Source organism: Schistocerca cancellata, chromosome 2, assembly GCF_023864275.1.
Source record: "Schistocerca cancellata isolate TAMUIC-IGC-003103 chromosome 2, iqSchCanc2.1, whole genome shotgun sequence".
Taxonomy (NCBI): Eukaryota; Metazoa; Arthropoda; class Insecta; order Orthoptera; family Acrididae; genus Schistocerca; species Schistocerca cancellata.
Window position 1 is genome coordinate 1,099,426,493 of NC_064627.1, and position 14,173 is coordinate 1,099,440,665.

At 52.9% G+C, this 14,173-nt stretch overlaps 43 non-coding genes across 43 annotated transcripts; 14 read left to right on the forward strand and 29 right to left on the reverse strand.

Annotated features, from left to right (window-relative positions):
* Window positions 1-156: 156 nt before the first annotated feature.
* Window positions 157-229, reverse strand: Trnav-cac (transfer RNA valine (anticodon CAC)). The gene has a single exon. It is a non-coding gene; the product is annotated as a tRNA-Val (tRNA).
* Window positions 230-630: 401 nt separating this feature from the next.
* On the forward strand, window positions 631-702 carry Trnap-agg (transfer RNA proline (anticodon AGG)). Its single transcript has one exon. It is a non-coding gene; the product is annotated as a tRNA-Pro (tRNA).
* Window positions 703-896: 194 nt separating this feature from the next.
* Window positions 897-969, reverse strand: Trnav-aac (transfer RNA valine (anticodon AAC)). The gene has a single exon. It is a non-coding gene; the product is annotated as a tRNA-Val (tRNA).
* A 158-nt stretch (window positions 970-1,127) lies between these two features.
* Window positions 1,128-1,200, reverse strand: Trnav-cac (transfer RNA valine (anticodon CAC)). Its single transcript has one exon. It is a non-coding gene; the product is annotated as a tRNA-Val (tRNA).
* A 401-nt stretch (window positions 1,201-1,601) lies between these two features.
* Trnap-agg (transfer RNA proline (anticodon AGG)) lies at window positions 1,602-1,673 on the forward strand. Its single transcript has one exon. It is a non-coding gene; the product is annotated as a tRNA-Pro (tRNA).
* Window positions 1,674-1,867: 194 nt separating this feature from the next.
* Window positions 1,868-1,940, reverse strand: Trnav-aac (transfer RNA valine (anticodon AAC)). Its single transcript has one exon. It is a non-coding gene; the product is annotated as a tRNA-Val (tRNA).
* A 158-nt stretch (window positions 1,941-2,098) lies between these two features.
* Window positions 2,099-2,171, reverse strand: Trnav-cac (transfer RNA valine (anticodon CAC)). The gene has a single exon. It is a non-coding gene; the product is annotated as a tRNA-Val (tRNA).
* A 401-nt stretch (window positions 2,172-2,572) lies between these two features.
* Trnap-agg (transfer RNA proline (anticodon AGG)) lies at window positions 2,573-2,644 on the forward strand. Its single transcript has one exon. It is a non-coding gene; the product is annotated as a tRNA-Pro (tRNA).
* Window positions 2,645-2,838: 194 nt separating this feature from the next.
* On the reverse strand, window positions 2,839-2,911 carry Trnav-aac (transfer RNA valine (anticodon AAC)). Its single transcript has one exon. It is a non-coding gene; the product is annotated as a tRNA-Val (tRNA).
* Window positions 2,912-3,069: 158 nt separating this feature from the next.
* Window positions 3,070-3,142, reverse strand: Trnav-cac (transfer RNA valine (anticodon CAC)). Its single transcript has one exon. It is a non-coding gene; the product is annotated as a tRNA-Val (tRNA).
* A 402-nt stretch (window positions 3,143-3,544) lies between these two features.
* Window positions 3,545-3,616, forward strand: Trnap-agg (transfer RNA proline (anticodon AGG)). Its single transcript has one exon. It is a non-coding gene; the product is annotated as a tRNA-Pro (tRNA).
* A 194-nt stretch (window positions 3,617-3,810) lies between these two features.
* On the reverse strand, window positions 3,811-3,883 carry Trnav-aac (transfer RNA valine (anticodon AAC)). Its single transcript has one exon. It is a non-coding gene; the product is annotated as a tRNA-Val (tRNA).
* A 158-nt stretch (window positions 3,884-4,041) lies between these two features.
* On the reverse strand, window positions 4,042-4,114 carry Trnav-cac (transfer RNA valine (anticodon CAC)). Its single transcript has one exon. It is a non-coding gene; the product is annotated as a tRNA-Val (tRNA).
* A 402-nt stretch (window positions 4,115-4,516) lies between these two features.
* Window positions 4,517-4,588, forward strand: Trnap-agg (transfer RNA proline (anticodon AGG)). Its single transcript has one exon. It is a non-coding gene; the product is annotated as a tRNA-Pro (tRNA).
* A 194-nt stretch (window positions 4,589-4,782) lies between these two features.
* Window positions 4,783-4,855, reverse strand: Trnav-aac (transfer RNA valine (anticodon AAC)). The gene has a single exon. It is a non-coding gene; the product is annotated as a tRNA-Val (tRNA).
* Window positions 4,856-5,013: 158 nt separating this feature from the next.
* Window positions 5,014-5,086, reverse strand: Trnav-cac (transfer RNA valine (anticodon CAC)). Its single transcript has one exon. It is a non-coding gene; the product is annotated as a tRNA-Val (tRNA).
* Window positions 5,087-5,487: 401 nt separating this feature from the next.
* Trnap-agg (transfer RNA proline (anticodon AGG)) lies at window positions 5,488-5,559 on the forward strand. Its single transcript has one exon. It is a non-coding gene; the product is annotated as a tRNA-Pro (tRNA).
* A 194-nt stretch (window positions 5,560-5,753) lies between these two features.
* Trnav-aac (transfer RNA valine (anticodon AAC)) lies at window positions 5,754-5,826 on the reverse strand. Its single transcript has one exon. It is a non-coding gene; the product is annotated as a tRNA-Val (tRNA).
* A 158-nt stretch (window positions 5,827-5,984) lies between these two features.
* Window positions 5,985-6,057, reverse strand: Trnav-cac (transfer RNA valine (anticodon CAC)). Its single transcript has one exon. It is a non-coding gene; the product is annotated as a tRNA-Val (tRNA).
* A 401-nt stretch (window positions 6,058-6,458) lies between these two features.
* On the forward strand, window positions 6,459-6,530 carry Trnap-agg (transfer RNA proline (anticodon AGG)). Its single transcript has one exon. It is a non-coding gene; the product is annotated as a tRNA-Pro (tRNA).
* A 194-nt stretch (window positions 6,531-6,724) lies between these two features.
* On the reverse strand, window positions 6,725-6,797 carry Trnav-aac (transfer RNA valine (anticodon AAC)). The gene has a single exon. It is a non-coding gene; the product is annotated as a tRNA-Val (tRNA).
* Window positions 6,798-6,955: 158 nt separating this feature from the next.
* Trnav-cac (transfer RNA valine (anticodon CAC)) lies at window positions 6,956-7,028 on the reverse strand. The gene has a single exon. It is a non-coding gene; the product is annotated as a tRNA-Val (tRNA).
* Window positions 7,029-7,430: 402 nt separating this feature from the next.
* Window positions 7,431-7,502, forward strand: Trnap-agg (transfer RNA proline (anticodon AGG)). The gene has a single exon. It is a non-coding gene; the product is annotated as a tRNA-Pro (tRNA).
* A 194-nt stretch (window positions 7,503-7,696) lies between these two features.
* Trnav-aac (transfer RNA valine (anticodon AAC)) lies at window positions 7,697-7,769 on the reverse strand. Its single transcript has one exon. It is a non-coding gene; the product is annotated as a tRNA-Val (tRNA).
* A 158-nt stretch (window positions 7,770-7,927) lies between these two features.
* Window positions 7,928-8,000, reverse strand: Trnav-cac (transfer RNA valine (anticodon CAC)). Its single transcript has one exon. It is a non-coding gene; the product is annotated as a tRNA-Val (tRNA).
* A 402-nt stretch (window positions 8,001-8,402) lies between these two features.
* Window positions 8,403-8,474, forward strand: Trnap-agg (transfer RNA proline (anticodon AGG)). The gene has a single exon. It is a non-coding gene; the product is annotated as a tRNA-Pro (tRNA).
* A 194-nt stretch (window positions 8,475-8,668) lies between these two features.
* On the reverse strand, window positions 8,669-8,741 carry Trnav-aac (transfer RNA valine (anticodon AAC)). Its single transcript has one exon. It is a non-coding gene; the product is annotated as a tRNA-Val (tRNA).
* Window positions 8,742-8,899: 158 nt separating this feature from the next.
* On the reverse strand, window positions 8,900-8,972 carry Trnav-cac (transfer RNA valine (anticodon CAC)). Its single transcript has one exon. It is a non-coding gene; the product is annotated as a tRNA-Val (tRNA).
* A 401-nt stretch (window positions 8,973-9,373) lies between these two features.
* Trnap-agg (transfer RNA proline (anticodon AGG)) lies at window positions 9,374-9,445 on the forward strand. The gene has a single exon. It is a non-coding gene; the product is annotated as a tRNA-Pro (tRNA).
* A 194-nt stretch (window positions 9,446-9,639) lies between these two features.
* On the reverse strand, window positions 9,640-9,712 carry Trnav-aac (transfer RNA valine (anticodon AAC)). Its single transcript has one exon. It is a non-coding gene; the product is annotated as a tRNA-Val (tRNA).
* A 158-nt stretch (window positions 9,713-9,870) lies between these two features.
* Window positions 9,871-9,943, reverse strand: Trnav-cac (transfer RNA valine (anticodon CAC)). The gene has a single exon. It is a non-coding gene; the product is annotated as a tRNA-Val (tRNA).
* A 402-nt stretch (window positions 9,944-10,345) lies between these two features.
* Trnap-agg (transfer RNA proline (anticodon AGG)) lies at window positions 10,346-10,417 on the forward strand. The gene has a single exon. It is a non-coding gene; the product is annotated as a tRNA-Pro (tRNA).
* Window positions 10,418-10,611: 194 nt separating this feature from the next.
* Window positions 10,612-10,684, reverse strand: Trnav-aac (transfer RNA valine (anticodon AAC)). Its single transcript has one exon. It is a non-coding gene; the product is annotated as a tRNA-Val (tRNA).
* A 158-nt stretch (window positions 10,685-10,842) lies between these two features.
* On the reverse strand, window positions 10,843-10,915 carry Trnav-cac (transfer RNA valine (anticodon CAC)). Its single transcript has one exon. It is a non-coding gene; the product is annotated as a tRNA-Val (tRNA).
* Window positions 10,916-11,317: 402 nt separating this feature from the next.
* Trnap-agg (transfer RNA proline (anticodon AGG)) lies at window positions 11,318-11,389 on the forward strand. Its single transcript has one exon. It is a non-coding gene; the product is annotated as a tRNA-Pro (tRNA).
* Window positions 11,390-11,583: 194 nt separating this feature from the next.
* On the reverse strand, window positions 11,584-11,656 carry Trnav-aac (transfer RNA valine (anticodon AAC)). Its single transcript has one exon. It is a non-coding gene; the product is annotated as a tRNA-Val (tRNA).
* A 158-nt stretch (window positions 11,657-11,814) lies between these two features.
* Window positions 11,815-11,887, reverse strand: Trnav-cac (transfer RNA valine (anticodon CAC)). The gene has a single exon. It is a non-coding gene; the product is annotated as a tRNA-Val (tRNA).
* A 402-nt stretch (window positions 11,888-12,289) lies between these two features.
* Window positions 12,290-12,361, forward strand: Trnap-agg (transfer RNA proline (anticodon AGG)). The gene has a single exon. It is a non-coding gene; the product is annotated as a tRNA-Pro (tRNA).
* Window positions 12,362-12,555: 194 nt separating this feature from the next.
* Window positions 12,556-12,628, reverse strand: Trnav-aac (transfer RNA valine (anticodon AAC)). Its single transcript has one exon. It is a non-coding gene; the product is annotated as a tRNA-Val (tRNA).
* Window positions 12,629-12,786: 158 nt separating this feature from the next.
* Trnav-cac (transfer RNA valine (anticodon CAC)) lies at window positions 12,787-12,859 on the reverse strand. The gene has a single exon. It is a non-coding gene; the product is annotated as a tRNA-Val (tRNA).
* A 402-nt stretch (window positions 12,860-13,261) lies between these two features.
* Trnap-agg (transfer RNA proline (anticodon AGG)) lies at window positions 13,262-13,333 on the forward strand. Its single transcript has one exon. It is a non-coding gene; the product is annotated as a tRNA-Pro (tRNA).
* A 194-nt stretch (window positions 13,334-13,527) lies between these two features.
* Window positions 13,528-13,600, reverse strand: Trnav-aac (transfer RNA valine (anticodon AAC)). Its single transcript has one exon. It is a non-coding gene; the product is annotated as a tRNA-Val (tRNA).
* A 158-nt stretch (window positions 13,601-13,758) lies between these two features.
* Window positions 13,759-13,831, reverse strand: Trnav-cac (transfer RNA valine (anticodon CAC)). The gene has a single exon. It is a non-coding gene; the product is annotated as a tRNA-Val (tRNA).
* Window positions 13,832-14,173: the final 342 nt, after the last annotated feature.

The following is a 14,173-nucleotide window of genomic DNA, read 5'->3' on the forward strand; positions in this document are numbered from 1 at the left end:
CTTGAGTGCTCCTTACTTCACAGACAACTTGTAGTGATGTTGCCATTGTAACTAAAAAATTCAATAAATGTGGTACTTGCAAAACGAAGGGACATGCAGCAGATGCACACACGACGAGGCTCACTGAGGTACAATACGACATAGGCAGGAAAATACTGTTCCCGCCCGGGATAGAACCGGGGACCTTCTGCGTGTGAAGCAGACGTGATAACCGCTACACTACGGAAACGACGGAGCCGAGGAGTCCATCCTTGTTCACTCGAACTTGCCTCAGCCTTTCTCTCATCCGCGAATGCACACACGACAGTTCTTTTGTCAGCCTGGAACCCATCGCAGCCGAGGGCTCAAGAAGTCTTCGGGGTTCTCGAGAGGGTGTCTGCCGTAGCGCCCCTAACGAGATAGCGGCGTTTCGCGCAGTCGTTATTGCAAGTCATATCAGCAAAAGCAATCACTTTCTCAGCAGCAGGCAGTGCGAGCCCAGGGGCAGCTCTACATGAAGGTACCAATAGCCCAGAAAGGCCGCCGACCGCGGGAATTCGCGCCGCCCCCATCCCGCCAGCCTAAACGAGACTTCCAGAGCACCCTGGAAGACATCGAGGGACTGGAATAACTGGCATGCGCCGAGCCACAAGCTCGTTGGTCTAGGGGTATGATTCCTGCTTAGGGTGCAGGTGGTCCCGGGTTCAAATCCTGGACGAGCCCTAGCGTTTTGTGCAAACTGATCACACGTCAGTGGCTGAGTCAGCGCAAAAAGCTCGCCGCCAATGTCAAATGAATTTCTTATTTGATGTGAGCAATTGACACTCTGGTCCGACGCATGAAGGCAAATACGGAGGTTTCGGGTACAGATGGTAGCAGATGCATGTTAGTAAGTCTTGCTTAATGTGATGAAAAAGTGTTTCCGCCCGGGATCGAACCGGGGACCTTCTGCGTGTTAGGCAGACGTGACAACCGCCACACCACGGAAACTGCTTGAGTGCACCTTACTTCACAGACAACTTGTATTGATGTTGCCATCGTAACTAAAAAATTCAATAAATGTGGTACTTGCAAAACGAAGGGACATGCAGCAGATGCACACACGACGAGGCTCACTGGAGTACAATACGACATAGGCAGGAAAATACTGTTCCCGCCCGGGATAGAACCGGGGACCTTCTGCGTGTGAAGCAGACGTGATAACCGCTACACTACGGAAACGACGGAGCCGAGGAGTCCATCCTTGTTCACTCGAACTTGCCTCAGCCTTTCTCTCATCCGCGAATGCACACACGACAGTTCTTTTGTCAGCCTGGAACCCATCGCAGCCGAGGGCTCAAGAAGTCTTCGGGGTTCTCGAGAGGGTGTCTGCCGTAGCGCCCCTAATGAGATAGCGGCGTTTCGCGCAGTCGTTATTGCAAGTCATATCAGCAAAAGCAATCACTTTCTCAGCAGCAGGCAGTGCGAGCCCAGGGGCAGCTCTACATGAAGGTACCAATAGCCCAGGAAGGCCGCCGACCGCGGGAATTCGCGCCGCCCCCATCCCGCCAGCCTAAACGAGACTTCCAGAGCACCCTGGAAGACATCGAGGGACTGGAATAACTGGCATCCGCCGTGCCACAAGCTCGTTGGTCTAGGGGTATGATTCCTGCTTAGGGTGCAGGTGGTCCCGGGTTCAAATCCTGGACGAGCCCTAGCGTTTTGTGCAAACTGATCACACGTCAGTGGCTGAGTCAGCGCAAAAAGCTCGCCGCCAATGTCAAATGAATTTCTTATTTGATGTGAGCAATTGACACTCTGGTCCGACGCATGAAGGCAATTACGGAGGTTTCGGGTACAGATGGTAGCAGATGCATGTTAGTAAGTCTTGCTTAATGTGATGAAAAAGTGTTTCCGCCCGGGATCGAACCGGGGACCTTCCGCGTGTTAGGCAGACGTGACAACCGCCACACCACGGAAACTGCTTGAGTGCACCTTACTTCACAGACAACTTGTATTGATGTTGCCATCGTAACTAAAAAATTCAATAAATGTGGTACTTGCAAAACGAAGGGACATGCAGCAGATGCACACACGACGAGGCTCACTGGAGTACAATACGACATAGGCAAAAAAATACTGTTCCCGCCCGGGATAGAACCGGGGACCTTCTGCGTGTGAAGCAGACGTGATAACCGCTACACTACGGAAACGACGGAGCCGAGGAGTCCATCCTTGTTCACTCGAACTTGCCTCAGCCTTTCTCTCATCCGCGAATGCACACACGACAGTTCTTTTGTCAGCCTGGAACCCATCGCAGCCGAGGGCTCAACAAGTATTCGGGGTTCTCGAGAGGGTGTCTGCCGTAGCGCCCCTAACGAGATAGCGGCGTTTCGCGCAGTCGTTATTGCAAGTCATATCAGCAAAAGCAATCACTTTCTCAGCAGCAGGCAGTGCGAGCCCAGGGGCAGCTCTACATGATGGTACCAATAGCCCAGGAAGGCCGCCGACCGCGGGAATTCGCGCCGCCCCCATCCCGCCAGCCTAAACGAGACTTCCAGAGCACCCTGGAAGACATCGAGGGACTGGAATAACTGGCATTCGCCGTGCCACAAGCTCGTTGGTCTAGGGGTATGATTCCTGCTTAGGGTGCAGGTGGTCCCGGGTTCAAATCCTGGACGAGCCCTAGCGTTTTGTGCAAACTGATCACACGTCAGTGGCTGAGTCAGCGCAAAAAGCTCGCCGCCAATGTCAAATGAATTTCTTATTTGATGTGAGCAATTGACACTCTGGTCCGATGCATGAAGGCAATTACGGAGGTTTCGGGTACAGATGGTAGCAGATGCATGTTAGTAAGTCTTGCTTAATGTGATGAAAAAGTGTTTCCGCCCGGGATCGAACCGGGGACCTTCTGCGTGTTAGGCAGACGTGACAACCGCCACACCACGGAAACTGCTTGAGTGCACCTTACTTCACAGACAACTTGTATTGATGTTGCCATCGTAACTAAAAAATTCAATAAATGTGGTACTTGCAAAACGAAGGGACATGCAGCAGATGCACACACGACGAGGCTCACTGGAGTACAATACGACATAGGCAAAAAAATACTGTTCCCGCCCGGGATAGAACCGGGGACCTTCTGCGTGTGAAGCAGACGTGATAACCGCTACACTACGGAAACGACGGAGCCGAGGAGTCCATCCTTGTTCACTCGAACTTGCCTCAGCCTTTCTCTCATCCGCGAATGCACACACGACAGTTCTTTTGTCAGCCTGGAACCCATCGCAGCCGAGGGCTCAACAAGTATTCGGGGTTCTCGAGAGGGTGTCTGCCGTAGCGCCCCTAACGAGATAGCGGCGTTTCGCGCAGTCGTTATTGCAAGTCATATCAGCAAAAGCAATCACTTTCTCAGCAGCAGGCAGTGCGAGCCCAGGGGCAGCTCTACATGATGGTACCAATAGCCCAGGAAGGCCGCCGACCGCGGGAATTCGCGCCGCCCCCATCCCGCCAGCCTAAACGAGACTTCCAGAGCACCCTGGAAGACATCGAGGGACTGGAATAACTGGCATTCGACGTGTCACAGGGCTCGTTGGTCTAGGGGTATGATTCCTGCTTAGGGTGCAGGAGGTCCCGGGTTCAAATCCCGGACGAGCCCTAGCGTTTCGTGCAAACTGATCGCACGTCAGTGGCTGAGTCAGCGCAAAAAGCTCGCCGCCAATGTCAAATGAATTTCTTATTTGATGTGAGGAATTGACACTCTGGTCCGACGCATGAAGGCAATTACGAAGGTTTCGGGTACAGATGGTAGCAGATGCATGTTAGTAAGTCTTGCTTAAAGTGATGAAAAAGTGTTTCCGCCCGGGATCGAACCGGGGACCTTCTGCGTGTTAGGCAGACGTGATAACCGCTACACCACGGAAACTGCTTGAGTGCTCCTTACTTCGCAGACAACTTGTAGTGATGTTGCCATTGTAACTAAAAAATTCAATAAATGTGGTACTTGCAAAACGAAGGGACATGCAGCAGATGCACACACGACGAGGCTCACTGAGGTACAATACGACATAGGCAGGAAAATACTGTTCCCGCCCGGGATAGAACCGGGGACCTTCTGCGTGTGAAGCAGACGTGATAACCGCTACACTACGGAAACGACGGAGCCGAGGAGTCCATCCTTGTTCACTCGAACTTGCCTCAGCCTTTCTCTCATCCGCGAATGCACACACGACAGTTCTTTTGTCAGCCTGGAACCCATCGCAGCCGAGGGCTCAACAAGTATTCGGGGTTCTCGAGAGGGTGTCTGCCGTAGCGCCCCTAACGAGATAGCGGCGTTTCGCGCAGTCGTTATTGCAAGTCATATCAGCAAAAGCAATCACTTTCTCAGCAGCAGGCAGTGCGAGCCCAGGGGCAGCTCTACATGATGGTACCAATAGCCCAGGAAGGCCGCCGACCGCTGGAATTCGCGCCGCCCCCATCCCGCCAGCCTAAACGAGACTTCCAGAGCACCCTGGAAGACATCGAGGGACTGGAATAACTGGCATTCGACGTGTCACAGGGCTCGTTGGTCTAGGGGTATGATTCCTGCTTAGGGTGCAGGAGGTCCCGGGTTCAAATCCCGGACGAGCCCTAGCGTTTCGTGCAAACTGATCGCACGTCAGTGGCTGAGTCAGCGCAAAAAGCTCGCCGCCAATGTCAAATGAATTTCTTATTTGATGTGAGGAATTGACACTCTGGTCCGACGCATGAAGGCAATTACGAAGGTTTCGGGTACAGATGGTAGCAGATGCATGTTAGTAAGTCTTGCTTAAAGTGATGAAAAAGTGTTTCCGCCCGGGATCGAACCGGGGACCTTCTGCGTGTTGGGCAGACGTGATAACCGCTACACCACGGAAACTGCTTGAGTGCTCCTTACTTCACAGACAACTTGTAGTGATGTTGCCATTGTAACTAAAAAATTCAATAAATGTGGTACTTGCAAAACGAAGGGACATGCAGCAGATGCACACACGACGAGGCTCACTGAGGTACAATACGACATAGGCAGGAAAATACTGTTCCCGCCCGGGATAGAACCGGGGACCTTCTGCGTGTGAAGCAGACGTGATAACCGCTACACTACGGAAACGACGGAGCCGAGGAGTCCATCCTTGTTCACTCGAACTTGCCTCAGACTTTCTCTCATCCGCGAATGCACACACGGCAGTTCTTTTGTCAGCCTGGAACCCATCGCAGCCGAGGGCTCAAGAAGTCTTCGGGGTTCTCGAGAGGGTGTCTGCCGTAGCGCCCCTAACGAGATAGCGGCGTTTCGCGCAGTCGTTATTGCAAGTCATATCAGCAAAAGCAATCACTTTCTCAGCAGCAGGCAGTGCGAGCCCAGGGGCAGCTCTACATGAAGGTACCAATAGCCCAGGAAGGCCGCCGACCGCGGGAATTCGCGCCGCCCCCATCCCGCCAGCCTAAACGAGACTTCCAGAGCACCCTGGAAGACATCGAGGGACTGGAATAACTGGCATTCGCCGTGCCACAAGCTCGTTGGTCTAGGGGTATGATTCCTGCTTAGGGTGCAGGTGGTCCCGGGTTCAAATCCTGGACGAGCCCTAGCGTTTTGTGCAAACTGATCACACGTCAGTGGCTGAGTCAGCGCAAAAAGCTCGCCGCCAATGTCAAATGAATTTCTTATTTGATGTGAGCAATTGACACTCTGGTCCGACGCATGAAGGCAATTACGGAGGTTTCGGGTACAGATGGTAGCAGATGCATGTTAGTAAGTCTTGCTTAATGTGATGAAAAAGTGTTTCCGCCCGGGATCGAACCGGGGACCTTCTGCGTGTTAGGCAGACGTGACAACCGCCACACCACGGAAACTGCTTGAGTGCACCTTACTTCACAGACAACTTGTATTGATGTTGCCATCGTAACTAAAAAATTCAATAAATGTGGTACTTGCAAAACGAAGGGACATGCAGCAGATGCACACACGACGAGGCTCACTGGAGTACAATACGACATAGGCAAAAAAATACTGTTCCCGCCCGGGATAGAACCGGGGACCTTCTGCGTGTGAAGCAGACGTGATAACCGCTACACTACGGAAACGACGGAGCCGAGGAGTCCATCCTTGTTCACTCGAACTTGCCTCAGCCTTTCTCTCATCCGCGAATGCACACACGACAGTTCTTTTGTCAGCCTGGAACCCATCGCAGCCGAGGGCTCAACAAGTATTCGGGGTTCTCGAGAGGGTGTCTGCCGTAGCGCCCCTAACGAGATAGCGGCGTTTCGCGCAGTCGTTATTGCAAGTCATATCAGCAAAAGCAATCACTTTCTCAGCAGCAGGCAGTGCGAGCCCAGGGGCAGCTCTACATGATGGTACCAATAGCCCAGGAAGGCCGCCGACCGCGGGAATTCGCGCCGCCCCCATCCCGCCAGCCTAAACGAGACTTCCAGAGCACCCTGGAAGACATCGAGGGACTGGAATAACTGGCATTCGCCGTGCCACAAGCTCGTTGGTCTAGGGGTATGATTCCTGCTTAGGGTGCAGGTGGTCCCGGGTTCAAATCCTGGACGAGCCCTAGCGTTTTGTGCAAACTGATCACACGTCAGTGGCTGAGTCAGCGCAAAAAGCTCGCCGCCAATGTCAAATGAATTTCTTATTTGATGTGAGCAATTGACACTCTGGTCCGATGCATGAAGGCAATTACGGAGGTTTCGGGTACAGATGGTAGCAGATGCATGTTAGTAAGTCTTGCTTAATGTGATGAAAAAGTGTTTCCGCCCGGGATCGAACCGGGGACCTTCTGCGTGTTAGGCAGACGTGACAACCGCCACACCACGGAAACTGCTTGAGTGCACCTTACTTCACAGACAACTTGTATTGATGTTGCCATCGTAACTAAAAAATTCAATAAATGTGGTACTTGCAAAACGAAGGGACATGCAGCAGATGCACACACGACGAGGCTCACTGGAGTACAATACGACATAGGCAAAAAAATACTGTTCCCGCCCGGGATAGAACCGGGGACCTTCTGCGTGTGAAGCAGACGTGATAACCGCTACACTACGGAAACGACGGAGCCGAGGAGTCCATCCTTGTTCACTCGAACTTGCCTCAGCCTTTCTCTCATCCGCGAATGCACACACGACAGTTCTTTTGTCAGCCTGGAACCCATCGCAGCCGAGGGCTCAACAAGTATTCGGGGTTCTCGAGAGGGTGTCTGCCGTAGCGCCCCTAACGAGATAGCGGCGTTTCGCGCAGTCGTTATTGCAAGTCATATCAGCAAAAGCAATCACTTTCTCAGCAGCAGGCAGTGCGAGCCCAGGGGCAGCTCTACATGATGGTACCAATAGCCCAGGAAGGCCGCCGACCGCGGGAATTCGCGCCGCCCCCATCCCGCCAGCCTAAACGAGACTTCCAGAGCACCCTGGAAGACATCGAGGGACTGGAATAACTGGCATTCGACGTGTCACAGGGCTCGTTGGTCTAGGGGTATGATTCCTGCTTAGGGTGCAGGAGGTCCCGGGTTCAAATCCCGGACGAGCCCTAGCGTTTCGTGCAAACTGATCGCACGTCAGTGGCTGAGTCAGCGCAAAAAGCTCGCCGCCAATGTCAAATGAATTTCTTATTTGATGTGAGGAATTGACACTCTGGTCCGACGCATGAAGGCAATTACGAAGGTTTCGGGTACAGATGGTAGCAGATGCATGTTAGTAAGTCTTGCTTAAAGTGATGAAAAAGTGTTTCCGCCCGGGATCGAACCGGGGACCTTCTGCGTGTTAGGCAGACGTGATAACCGCTACACCACGGAAACTGCTTGAGTGCTCCTTACTTCGCAGACAACTTGTAGTGATGTTGCCATTGTAACTAAAAAATTCAATAAATGTGGTACTTGCAAAACGAAGGGACATGCAGCAGATGCACACACGACGAGGCTCACTGAGGTACAATACGACATAGGCAGGAAAATACTGTTCCCGCCCGGGATAGAACCGGGGACCTTCTGCGTGTGAAGCAGACGTGATAACCGCTACACTACGGAAACGACGGAGCCGAGGAGTCCATCCTTGTTCACTCGAACTTGCCTCAGCCTTTCTCTCATCCGCGAATGCACACACGACAGTTCTTTTGTCAGCCTGGAACCCATCGCAGCCGAGGGCTCAACAAGTATTCGGGGTTCTCGAGAGGGTGTCTGCCGTAGCGCCCCTAACGAGATAGCGGCGTTTCGCGCAGTCGTTATTGCAAGTCATATCAGCAAAAGCAATCACTTTCTCAGCAGCAGGCAGTGCGAGCCCAGGGGCAGCTCTACATGATGGTACCAATAGCCCAGGAAGGCCGCCGACCGCTGGAATTCGCGCCGCCCCCATCCCGCCAGCCTAAACGAGACTTCCAGAGCACCCTGGAAGACATCGAGGGACTGGAATAACTGGCATTCGACGTGTCACAGGGCTCGTTGGTCTAGGGGTATGATTCCTGCTTAGGGTGCAGGAGGTCCCGGGTTCAAATCCCGGACGAGCCCTAGCGTTTCGTGCAAACTGATCGCACGTCAGTGGCTGAGTCAGCGCAAAAAGCTCGCCGCCAATGTCAAATGAATTTCTTATTTGATGTGAGGAATTGACACTCTGGTCCGACGCATGAAGGCAATTACGAAGGTTTCGGGTACAGATGGTAGCAGATGCATGTTAGTAAGTCTTGCTTAAAGTGATGAAAAAGTGTTTCCGCCCGGGATCGAACCGGGGACCTTCTGCGTGTTGGGCAGACGTGATAACCGCTACACCACGGAAACTGCTTGAGTGCTCCTTACTTCACAGACAACTTGTAGTGATGTTGCCATTGTAACTAAAAAATTCAATAAATGTGGTACTTGCAAAACGAAGGGACATGCAGCAGATGCACACACGACGAGGCTCACTGAGGTACAATACGACATAGGCAGGAAAATACTGTTCCCGCCCGGGATAGAACCGGGGACCTTCTGCGTGTGAAGCAGACGTGATAACCGCTACACTACGGAAACGACGGAGCCGAGGAGTCCATCCTTGTTCACTCGAACTTGCCTCAGACTTTCTCTCATCCGCGAATGCACACACGGCAGTTCTTTTGTCAGCCTGGAACCCATCGCAGCCGAGGGCTCAAGAAGTCTTCGGGGTTCTCGAGAGGGTGTCTGCCGTAGCGCCCCTAACGAGATAGCGGCGTTTCGCGCAGTCGTTATTGCAAGTCATATCAGCAAAAGCAATCACTTTCTCAGCAGCAGGCAGTGCGAGCCCAGGGGCAGCTCTACATGAAGGTACCAATAGCCCAGGAAGGCCGCCGACCGCGGGAATTCGCGCCGCCCCCATCCCGCCAGCCTAAACGAGACTTCCAGAGCACCCTGGAAGACATCGAGGGACTGGAATAACTGGCATTCGCCGTGCCACAAGCTCGTTGGTCTAGGGGTATGATTCCTGCTTAGGGTGCAGGTGGTCCCGGGTTCAAATCCTGGACGAGCCCTAGCGTTTTGTGCAAACTGATCACACGTCAGTGGCTGAGTCAGCGCAAAAAGCTCGCCGCCAATGTCAAATGAATTTCTTATTTGATGTGAGCAATTGACACTCTGGTCCGACGCATGAAGGCAATTACGGAGGTTTCGGGTACAGATGGTAGCAGATGCATGTTAGTAAGTCTTGCTTAATGTGATGAAAAAGTGTTTCCGCCCGGGATCGAACCGGGGACCTTCTGCGTGTTAGGCAGACGTGACAACCGCCACACCACGGAAACTGCTTGAGTGCACCTTACTTCACAGACAACTTGTATTGATGTTGCCATCGTAACTAAAAAATTCAATAAATGTGGTACTTGCAAAACGAAGGGACATGCAGCAGATGCACACACGACGAGGCTCACTGGAGTACAATACGACATAGGCAAAAAAATACTGTTCCCGCCCGGGATAGAACCGGGGACCTTCTGCGTGTGAAGCAGACGTGATAACCGCTACACTACGGAAACGACGGAGCCGAGGAGTCCATCCTTGTTCACTCGAACTTGCCTCAGCCTTTCTCTCATCCGCGAATGCACACACGACAGTTCTTTTGTCAGCCTGGAACCCATCGCAGCCGAGGGCTCAACAAGTATTCGGGGTTCTCGAGAGGGTGTCTGCCGTAGCGCCCCTAACGAGATAGCGGCGTTTCGCGCAGTCGTTATTGCAAGTCATATCAGCAAAAGCAATCACTTTCTCAGCAGCAGGCAGTGCGAGCCCAGGGGCAGCTCTACATGAGGGTACCAATAGCCCAGGAAGGCCGCCGACCGCTGGAATTCGCGCCGCCCCCATCCCGACAGCCTAAACGAGACTTCCAGAGCACCCTGGAAGACATCGAGGGACTGGAATAACTGGCATTCGACGTGTCACAGGGCTCGTTGGTCTAGGGGTATGATTCCTGCTTAGGGTGCAGGAGGTCCCGGGTTCAAATCCTGGACGAGCCCTAGCGTTTCGTGCAAACTGATCGCACGTCAGTGGCTGAGTCAGCGCAAAAAGCTCGCCGCCAATGTCAAATGAATTTCTTATTTGATGTGAGGAATTGACACTCTGGTCCGACGCATGAAGGCAATTACGAAGGTTTCGGGTACAGATGGTAGCAGATGCATGTTAGTAAGTCTTGCTTAAAGTGATGAAAAAGTGTTTCCGCCCGGGATCGAACCGGGGACCTTCTGCGTGTTAGGCAGACGTGATAACCGCTACACCACGGAAACTGCTTGAGTGCTCCTTACTTCACAGACAACTTGTAGTGATGTTGCCATTGTAACTAAAAAATTCAATAAATGTGGTACTTGCAAAACGAAGGGACATGCAGCAGATGCACACACGACGAGGCTCACTGAGGTACAATACGACATAGGCAGGAAAATACTGTTCCCGCCCGGGATAGAACCGGGGACCTTCTGCGTGTGAAGCAGACGTGATAACCGCTACACTACGGAAACGACGGAGCCGAGGAGTCCATCCTTGTTCACTCGAACTTGCCTCAGCCTTTCTCTCATCCGCGAATGCACACACGACAGTTCTTTTGTCAGCCTGGAACCCATCGCAGCCGAGGGCTCAACAAGTATTCGGGGTTCTCGAGAGGGTGTCTGCCGTAGCGCCCCTAACGAGATAGCGGCGTTTCGCGCAGTCGTTATTGCAAGTCATATCAGCAAAAGCAATCACTTTCTCAGCAGCAGGCAGTGCGAGCCCAGGGGCAGCTCTACATGATGGTACCAATAGCCCAGGAAGGCCGCCGACCGCTGGAATTCGCGCCGCCCCCATCCCGACAGCCTAAACGAGACTTCCAGAGCACCCTGGAAGACATCGAGGGACTGGAATAACTGGCATTCGACGTGTCACAGGGCTCGTTGGTCTAGGGGTATGATTCCTGCTTAGGGTGCAGGAGGTCCCGGGTTCAAATCCCGGACGAGCCCTAGCGTTTCGTGCAAACTGATCGCACGTCAGTGGCTGAGTCAGCGCAAAAAGCTCGCCGCCAATGTCAAATGAATTTCTTATTTGATGTGAGGAATTGACACTCTGGTCCGACGCATGAAGGCAATTACGAAGGTTTCGGGTACAGATGGTAGCAGATGCATGTTAGTAAGTCTTGCTTAAAGTGATGAAAAAGTGTTTCCGCCCGGGATCGAACCGGGGACCTTCTGCGTGTTAGGCAGACGTGATAACCGCTACACCACGGAAACTGCTTGAGTGCTCCTTACTTCACAGACAACTTGTAGTGATGTTGCCATTGTAACTAAAAAATTCAATAAATGTGGTACTTGCAAAACGAAGGGACATGCAGCAGATGCACACACGACGAGGCTCACTGAGGTACAATACGACATAGGCAGGAAAATACTGTTCCCGCCCGGGATAGAACCGGGGACCTTCTGCGTGTGAAGCAGACGTGATAACCGCTACACTACGGAAACGACGGAGCCGAGGAGTCCATCCTTGTTCACTCGAACTTGCCTCAGCCTTTCTCTCATCCGCGAATGCACACACGACAGTTCTTTTGTCAGCCTGGAACCCATCGCAGCCGAGGGCTCAACAAGTATTCGGGGTTCTCGAGAGGGTGTCTGCCGTAGCGCCCCTAACGAGATAGCGGCGTTTCGCGCAGTCGTTATTGCAAGTCATATCAGCAAAAGCAATCACTTTCTCAGCAGCAGGCAGTGCGAGCCCAGGGGCAGCTCTACATGATGGTACCAATAGCCCAGGAAGGCCGCCGACCGCTGGAATTCGCGCCGCCCCCATCCCGCCAGCCTAAACGAGACTTCCAGAGCACCCTGGAAGACATCGAGGGACTGGAATAACTGGCATTCGACGTGTCACAGGGCTCGTTGGTCTAGGGGTATGATTCCTGCTTAGGGTGCAGGAGGTCCCGGGTTCAAATCCCGGACGAGCCCTAGCGTTTCGTGCAAACTGATCGCACGTCAGTGGCTGAGTCAGCGCAAAAAGCTCGCCGCCAATGTCAAATGAATTTCTTATTTGATGTGAGGAATTGACACTCTGGTCCGACGCATGAAGGCAATTACGAAGGTTTCGGGTACAGATGGTAGCAGATGCATGTTAGTAAGTCTTGCTTAAAGTGATGAAAAAGTGTTTCCGCCCGGGATCGAACCGGGGACCTTCTGCGTGTTAGGCAGACGTGATAACCGCTACACCACGGAAACTGCTTGAGTTCTCCTTACTTCACAGACAACTTGTAGTGATGTTGCCATTGTAACTAAAAAATTCAATAAATGTGGTACTTGCAAAACGAAGGGACATGCAGCAGATGCACACACGACGAGGCTCACTGAGGTACAATACGACATAGGCAGGAAAATACTGTTCCCGCCCGGGATAGAACCGGGGACCTTCTGCGTGTGAAGCAGACGTGATAACCGCTACACTACGGAAACGACGGAGCCGAGGAGTCCATCCTTGTTCACTCGAACTTGCCTCAGCCTTTCTCTCATCCGCGAATGCACACACGACAGTTCTTTTGTCAGCCTGGAACCCATCGCAGCCGAGGGCTCAACAAGTATTCGGGGTTCTCGAGAGGGTGTCTGCCGTAGCGCCCCTAACGAGATAGCGGCGTTTCGCGCAGTCGTTATTGCAAGTCATATCAGCAAAAGCAATCACTTTCTCAGCAGCAGGCAGTGCGAGCCCAGGGGCAGCTCTACATGATGGTACCAATAGCCCAGGAAGGCCGCCGACCGCTGGAATTCGCGCCGCCCCCATCCCGCCAGCCTAAACGAGACTTCCAGAGCACCCTGGAAGACATCGAGGGACTGGAATAACTGGCATTCGACGTGTCACAGGGCTCGTTGGTCTAGGGGTATGATTCCTGCTTAGGGTGCAGGAGGTCCCGGGTTCAAATCCCGGACGAGCCCTAGCGTTTCGTGCAAACTGATCGCACGTCAGTGGCTGAGTCAGCGCAAAAAGCTCGCCGCCAATGTCAAATGAATTTCTTATTTGATGTGAGGAATTGACACTCTGGTCCGACGCATGAAGGCAATTACGAAGGTTTCGGGTACAGATGGTAGCAGATGCATGTTAGTAAGTCTTGCTTAAAGTGATGAAAAAGTGTTTCCGCCCGGGATCGAACCGGGGACCTGCTGCGAGTTAGGCAGACGTGATAACCGCTACACCACGGAAACTGCTTGAGTGCTCCTTACTTCACAGACAACTTGTAGTGATGTTGCCATTGTAACTAAAAAATTCAATAAATGTGGTACTTGCAAAACGAAGGGACATGCAGCAGATGCACACACGACGAGGCTCACTGAGGTACAATACGACATAGGCAGGAAAATACTGTTCCCGCCCGGGATAGAACCGGGGACCTTCTGCGTGTGAAGCAGACGTGATAACCGCTACACTACGGAAACGACGGAGCCGAGGAGTCCATCCTTGTTCACTCGAACTTGCCTCAGCCTTTCTCTCATCCGCGAATGCACACACGACAGTTCTTTTGTCAGCCTGGAACCCATCGCAGCCGAGGGCTCAAGAAGTCTTCGGGGTTCTCGAGAGGGTGTCTGCCGTAGCGCCCCTAACGAGATAGCGGCGTTTCGCGCAGTCGTTATTGCAAGTCATATCAGCAAAAGCAATCACTTTCTCAGCAGCAGGCAGTGCGAGCCCAGGGGCAGCTCTACATGAAGGTACCAATAGCCCAGGAAGGCCGCCGACCGCGGGAATTCGCGCCGCCCCCATCCCGACAGCCTAAACGAGAC